At 41.0% G+C, this 7,733-nt stretch overlaps 1 protein-coding gene across 2 annotated transcripts in view; it reads right to left on the bottom strand.

Moving 5' to 3' along the window:
• The window catches only part of ARMC1 (armadillo repeat containing 1), a 42,084-nt gene extending 40,716 nt beyond the window's left edge, over positions 1-1,368 (bottom strand). The window contains exon 1 of one of the 2 annotated variants that reach the window (XM_004697543.2): positions 1,251-1,368. The gene's annotated coding sequence lies outside the window, so the exon portion shown is untranslated. Of the gene's footprint in view, positions 1-1,017; positions 1,044-1,250 lie in introns of those variants that run through there. The other variant, XM_045299956.1, reaches the window with a different exon arrangement.
• Positions 1,369-7,733: the final 6,365 nt, after the last annotated feature.

Genomic DNA, 7,733 nt, shown 5'->3' with positions numbered 1-7,733 from the left:
CCTGGTGGTTTCAATCTGCTTGACCTTATGATTAGCTGCCCAATGAGTTACCCACTATGCCACCGGGGATCCCAAGCCACTGATGAATGACCTTCAATAGTCATGGCCATTGTAAGAATTGGGGCTGTTAAGCTAAAATACTACAATATTTAATAATAATACATCATAGCCTCACTAGAAATTGAGGAGGTTTAAAAATACTTTCTCCTTGCCTTCTACTTTCCAATCGTATTAGAACATGCGGATCTCTTGAACTTTTAAAATTTCATTACAGGGCAATGAGTGCTCTTCAAACTTTTCAAAGCATTCAGACTACCTAAGGGATCTACTGAGAAGCAGATTCTGATTCAGTAGGTGGGTGGGCTTATGCCTGGCACAGGGCATCCAACAAGTCGTAGCCTATGCTGATGATCAAGAAGCCACACTCAGAGAGACAAGGGTGATACATGTCAGGGACCTGCAAATTAGTAGATGACTGAAAGACTTTCTTTCTTTCTTTCAGCCACAACACAGATAGTAATTTAGGTATTGCACGTCAAGAACTTCAGTGGACTCACATAAACTAAAACCTTACTCAAATAAGGAAGACGTTTACAGTGCAGAGGTGATTGATTCCCGTCTGGCTCCCCTTACTAGTAACCATTTGTAACTTTGAGAAGTTACTTTTTTATAGCTTGTTTCCTCACATAAAATCACTGCTTCTCAGGATTGGAGGGGGGGGGGGTAAAGAGCTACTCTAATAAGGATCCTGAGAAATATTAAACATGATATGCAAATATTTGATTCCCTGATGTCTTCTATTCCGGCAGGTGTATTCTGCGCTGCCCGAATTCATCAGCCCGCTGAGTACCAGGGAAAGAGTTGCTAACGGCACGAGTCTTTCTTCAGTCAAGCAAAACACAAAGATGTCTTTTCCTTTCCCTCTTCGGAGATAAGACAGGTGCAAAACTGGCCGAAAGTTACATAAACAATCAACCTAAGATCAAAGATTGAGGAAAGACGTGTGATGGTACCTACCAATACTGCTTACAGTCAATTAAGATAATCAATTGTGAGATGGGCACGATGGAAAGTAAACAAAGCTCCGGTTTTCAGGGCAGAGCTTCAAGTGCCCCGCTGGCCACGCAATGCCCGGTCCTGGGGGGAAAGCAGGAAGGGCCCTGACCAGATGAAGTCTCCGTCTGCGCGGTGGGGCCCCTCTCCGCGGCCTTGCCGGCTCCGCCGCTTGCTGCGGCGCCCGTGGAACTCACCTCCCGCTGCAGCGCTTTAGGAACCCAGCGTCGGCCGCAGCATCGGGCCACGTCCGCCAGGGAGGCAGCCGGCCCCGGCTCGGAGATGGACGGCCCGCTCGCAGCCGCGGGCTCGGGGATTGCAAGTGACCGGACTAACCTGCGGAGCCAAGGAGCGGAGGGAGGCGGCCGAATGGGCGCTGCATTCTCTCCCAGTGACCCTGTCACTTACGTCCGTTTTCCTCGCTTATTGGCCAGTCCGGATTCCAACGCAGGAATAATATGTCCAATCGGCAAAAGCCTTCTTGGACTAAGGCGCTCATTGGTCAACTCGGGAGTTACGCTAATGTTGAACGGACGGGTCCAATGGGGAACAAGAAACAGTCAATTGGCCCCAGCGACTCGCCGTCCACCGATAATTTGCAAAAGAAATACAGTAATCTTCTAGCTGAGAAAATAATTAGCACTTGCCTGACTACAACTCCCAGCGGTCCAAGGACGGAAGAATTTTATCCCACCTGCGTTTAGAAATGCAAACGGACTGTTTCTTCACTACTGACTCTTTCGCTTCTAAGAAGCTTTCGTAGTTTATAATCATTGAACCCCCCCCCCCCCGCCCGTTTTCTTCAGTCCTTGGTGCGAATTCAACAAGTGTGAAAGTGTGAAAGCCTCAAAGTACGGTTGTTTGGGAATGAATTTTTTTCTTTCTTTTTTTGTATTATGTTATCATTTTATTCAGCTTTACAATTGCAATTGGTGGTTTCGTCAAGTGAATTGCTTTGTTTTTTGCTTTTTTAGTTTCAGTAGTTTTTTGTGTTTTTTTCTCTTTTTTAACATTTTATTAGGGGCTCATACAACTGTTATCCCAATCCATACACACATCAATTGTGTAAAGCGCATTTGTACATCGTTTCTCAAAACATTTTCTCTCCATTGAAACCCCCGACATTAGGTCCTCATTTTTCCCCTCCCTCCCCGCTCCCCCCTCCCGCATGAGCCCTTGATAGTTTATAAATGGGTATTTTGTCATATCTTGCCCTGTCCGACGTCTCCCTTCATCCACTTTTCGGTTGTCTGTCCCCCAGAAATTTTTTTTCTTTTAAGGGATTTCTGTGTATAGAATTTTCTTACATTTCACATGAAGGTTTTTTCTTTTTAATATTATTTAATAATAATAAATAATAATATTTAATATTATGTTCCATTTAGTTTACCAAAGTAAAGGTTTTTGTACTTGTTTTACTGATAATAGTTGTTTATCTGTTTTATGTGTCTGTTTCTTGTTGGTTATTTCTTTTTTTTGTGTGGTTATTTCTCTAAACACAAAATATAATTCTAAATTCTGCAGGCTAGATTTCTGAAGGAAAAAACTGTCGGTTTTGTTGTTGTTCTTGTTCTTGTTTCGTTTTGCACGCAGTCATCCCAATAAACATACTCGGTTCGCTGATTTTTGTCATCTAACTCATATTAAATTGAGGTAAAGTCAGAAATACTTCTATTGGGAAGATTGTGTTGATAGAAATAAATTTCCTGGACTGTGTTCTGTACTGATGTTTCTGATGCTTTGATTCCCAACTGAATTTCCCTGAATCTCCTCAATTTCTTTGCAATCTTTGGTTATACTTGTCTTCCTTGGAATCAAGAAGAAAATAGGAACAAAATAAAACAAAAGGGAATACAATTACTGTTCATATTGTCCCAAACGTTTCCTACTTTTTTTTTCCTTTTCTCCTACTCTTTGAACAACAAAAACAAGTCTGGCTTGGTTTCATTTCTCAAAACCACAAGAGGGAGCAGTGCTATATGCTATATGAGTCTAAACCAAAAGAAAAAAAATCGGTGAGACATAATATCTAATGCCTGAATCACCAGCTTCATTTGTAACAACATGCTGTTGAAATTGGTTAAAAATAAAATAAAATATACGAGCTGTAAAACAGAGTAAATATAAAAAGTCCAAAGGGCATAGTCAGGTTAACTCATTGAAATTGGGGTGGGGCGGGGGTGGGGGAGCGGCGGACAGAGAAATCATAAAATATAAAATAGCATCAGAAGTTCAGAGGGAACAGTCAGCGTAAGCAACACGTATGGTTGCACAGATGAAATTACTTTCGGTATTGGTAATGGAAACAGGCTCATTAACTTGGATAGTATGCTTGGTATTTTTGCTAAGTAAAATTGTTAGGAAAAAAACACTTGGGGATTTTCCCAATTAGCAAATGATGACATAGGTTCTGGCATTGTCCAGAATATATGTGCAGTCGAGTCTGTGTCCTTTGAAGGTCCATAATCTAAGATATAATCTTGTTTCCACTATTAAAAGTATTGATTAGACTAATTCTTCCTGCCGAACTGCCATTAGGAAGAGTAGAAAAATGCAGGAGATAGTCATAAAATACAGAGTCATAAAAGTGCCCAAGCACTTTTGGATTACAAGCTACAGGCACTTTTTTAAAGGTTCTTATGATTTATATTATCGTATTTTAAAATGTGTACATTTAACCCCAGTAAAGGAGCCCTGGTTGCATAGTGGTTATACATTTGGCTACTAATCCTAAGGTCAGCCGTTGCAAACCACCAGCTGCTCCACGGGAGACATGCTATGTTCTACTCTGAGTTAGTCTATGAAACCAACAGGGGCAGTTCTTCCCTGTCTTATAGGGTGGATGTGAGTCAGTATTGACCAGCTGGCAGTGAGTGAGTAGTTACACTACCTGCCTTTATGAGTCATCACTTATTCTTAGCCTCAGCTTGCTACAGCACACACCTGGAACGTTCAGATTCTCAATGGGTGTGTTACTTAAGACATATGAGAGGTTTATTTCATTCAGCTATATAACAACCACTTTTTGAGCATATGCAGTGTGCCAAAGACTGCTTTAGTCATGGACTCAACAGTAAGGAAAAACATAATCCCTGTCCTCACGGAGTTCATGATACGGTGTAGTGATCTCTGAAGCTTCTTGATCAAGCACTTTTTTTGTTGTTAGCTACCATCAATTCGGTTCCGACTCATGGCTACTCAATGCACAACAGAATGAAATACTGCTTTTCAATACTCTAAAGAGGTCTTGTGCATTAGACTTACCTAATGCAATGTGTCTTTTGTTCTCTTGACTGTCTCTTCCATGGGCATTGATTGTAGATCCAAGCAAGACAAAATCCTTGATAACATCAAACTTTTCTCCATTATCATGACGTTACCTATTGGCCCACTCATGAGGATTTTGGCCTTCTTTATATAAAGTTATAACCCATACTGAAGGCTGAAATCCTTGATCTTCATCAGCAAGTATTTTAGATCCTCCTCACTTTGAGCAAGCAATATCTCAGGTTGTTAAGAAGCCTTCTGCCAATCCTGACGCCACATTCTTCTTCATGTAATCCAGCTTCTCTAGTGATCGACTCAGCATACAGATTGAATAAGTATAGTGAGAGGATACAACCCTGGTGCACACCTTTCCTGATTTTAAACCATGCAGTTTGCCCTTTGTCCATGTACAAGTTCCGCAGAAGCACAATGAAGTATTCTGGAATCCCCATCGTTCTCCATACTTTTTACAATCCATCCAGTCAAATGCCTTGTCATAATCAACAAAACACAAGTAAACATCTTCCTGGTTGAGATAGTTTATTATGCCAACCTGGCCAATAAACACATGTGGGGTTAATTGAAGGGCGGAGGGATAAATGGCTCGGGGAGCCTCGCCTTTCTAGTTCTCGTGTCTTTTGCTTTGTGATGGTCAGACCAGGTGCAGCTGCCTTAGCCAGTTCCTGCTTCAGCTGGCAAGGCTTCACTTCCTGCAAGACATCCCCAAGGAGAAGCCACATGGACCTACCCCTATGCGGCCCTGGGTGCTGAAGCAGCCAAGTGGAGACCCCTGCCAGCACTGAGATGCTTACATGTTCACTGATTTGGCTTTCCTCCTGCAGTCAGTGTCGTAGTATGTGTTTTGTGAGATGGAGGAGGACTTTGTGGATTGGTCGGACATATGGGTTAATGTTGGACTTGTGGATTTGGGCAGCACTGGGTTGGGATGTTTTCTTGATGTGCACTTAACCTTTATATAAAACTCTGTCTTATACATATGAGTTTCTGTGGATTTGTTTCTCTAATGTATCCAGATTAACACACTGGTATTCTCTACTTTCAGCAAACATGCACCTGACATCAGCTATGATATCCCTTGTTCCACATCCTCTTCTGAATCTGGTCTGAACCTCTGGCAGCTCCCTGTCAATGTACTGCTGCAACTCTTGTTGGATGGTCTTCAGCAATATTTTACTTGCATGTGGCATAACTGTTATGCATTGGGCTGAAATCTGCAAGGTCCACAGTTTGATACTACCAGCCACTCCATGGGAGAAAGATGGGGCTTTCATTCCAGTAAGCATGTAAAGTCTTGGAAACTCTCAGGGACAGTTCTATCCTGTCCTATAGAGTCGTTTTGAGTCAGCATCAACTCTATAGCAGTGAGTCTGTAATATCAATGATTCTGTTCTATAAGCATTCTGTTGGGTCCCCTTTCTTTGAAATATGTACAAATATGGGTCTCTTCCAGTCAGTTGGACAAGTAGCTGTCTTCCAAACTTTCTGGCATAGATGAGTAAGTGCTTCCAGTACTTCATCAGCTTGTTGAAACATTTCAATTGGTATTCTATCAATGCCTGAAGCTTTGTTTGGGTCTGATATCTTCAGTGCAGCTTGAAGTTCTTCCTCTAGCACCATTGGTTCTGCCTCATATACTGCTTCCTGAAATGGTGGAATGTCGACTAGTTCACTCTGTGTATTCTTTCCACCTTCTTTTGATGCTTTCTGCATCGTTCAATATTTTGCCCAGGGAATCTTCCAATACTGCAACTCAAAGTTTGGTTTCTTTTCCTTGAGTTCTTTCAGTTTAAGATATGACGAGCATTTTCTTCCTTTTTGATTTTCTAAATCTAGGTCTTTGAATATTTCATTATATTTGACCTTCTCTAACTTCCCTTTGAGATTTTCTATTCAGTTCCTTGACTTCAGCATTTCTTCCATTTGCTTCAGCTACTCTACAATTAACAGCAAGTTTCAGAGTCTCTTCTGACATCCACTTTCATCTTTTCTTTCTTTCCTGTCTTTAATGACCGTTCTTTCTTCGTGGATGTTCCTGATGTCCTCCCACACCTCATCAGGTCTTCTGTCTTTAGTGTGCAATGCATCAAATCTGTTCTTGAGATGTTTTCAAAATTCAGGTGGGATAGACTTAAGGCCATATTTGGCTTTCATGGACTTGTTTTAATTTTCTTCAGCTTTTACTCTGAACTAAACCATGAAGAATTGATGGGATGTTACACAGTCAGCCCCAATCTGGTTTTAGATGCTGATATTGTCTCAGCCCACAGATGAAGTCAATTTGGTTTCTATGTATTTTATCTGAAGAAGTCCATGTATATAGTCACCTCTTGTGTTGTTGGGAAAAGGTATTTGCTTTGAACAAGCCATTGATTTTGCAAATTTTCTATCGTGAGATCTCCAGCTTAATTTCTATCACCAACCCATATTTTTCAATCATTGTTCCTTCTTCTTTGTTCCAACATTTGCTTTCCAATCACCGATAATTATAAATGCATTTTGATTGCATGTTTGATTTCCGACTGAAATCATTGGTAGAATTCTGCAATTTCTTCTTCACTAGCTTTTGTGGTTGGTGCACAAATATGAATCAGTTGTATTGACTGGATTTCCTTGAAGATAGTTAGATATAACTCTATCATAGGCAGCATTATACTTCAAGATTGATTTGGAAATTCCCTGACAATGAATGCAACACTGTTCTTCTTAATTATGTTATTCCCTGCATAGTACATCATATGATTTCCTGATTCAAAATAGCCAACACCAGTCCATTTCTGCTAAGGCCTAGGATATTGTGATCTTTATATATGCCATCTCATTTTTGGCGACTTTCAATTTTCCTAGAACCATACTTCACATTCCAAGTTCTGATCATTAGCAGATTTTTGCAGCTATTTCTTCTTACCCTACGAAGTGTCCCGTCAGCCTCCTTAGTCACATTTCAAGTTCCCTTCCATCCAAGGGGTTCATCCTCTGGCAAGATCTCAGACAATGTTCTGCTTCCACTCAGTATGCCCTCAGTATCTGACCATATTTCAAAGCTGTGCATACAGTTTTCAGCAGCTTCTTCCTCTGAAGTGAGCAGTGATTCCTTCTTCATTGTCTGTTCTTAGTCTGGAAGTTCTACTGAAATCCACCACACATCGTACACCAATTCTATATCTGCACTTTAAAACTCTTATGTCAGTAACATAACATGTCAAAATGGAACATTTTAAGAGATGAGAAATAATAATCAGAACTTCTAGCTATCCACCTGAATGAAAATAAAAGTGGATCCATATATTTCATCCTTAAAAAAAAACAATGCCTGGGCCTGTCTGGATAGGACAGGCTGGATGAACAATCTGGAGGAGAAAACAACGGGGCTGACAGTTCCGGGGGAACATGGG

The sequence above is a fragment of the Echinops telfairi genome, unplaced genomic scaffold (genome assembly GCF_000313985.2).
Source record: "Echinops telfairi isolate 266 unplaced genomic scaffold, ASM31398v2 ScPeMD7_1;HRSCAF=3_0, whole genome shotgun sequence".
Lineage (NCBI taxonomy): Eukaryota > Metazoa > Chordata > Mammalia > Afrosoricida > Tenrecidae > Echinops > Echinops telfairi.
This window is presented reverse-complemented; position numbering and strand designations above follow the sequence as displayed.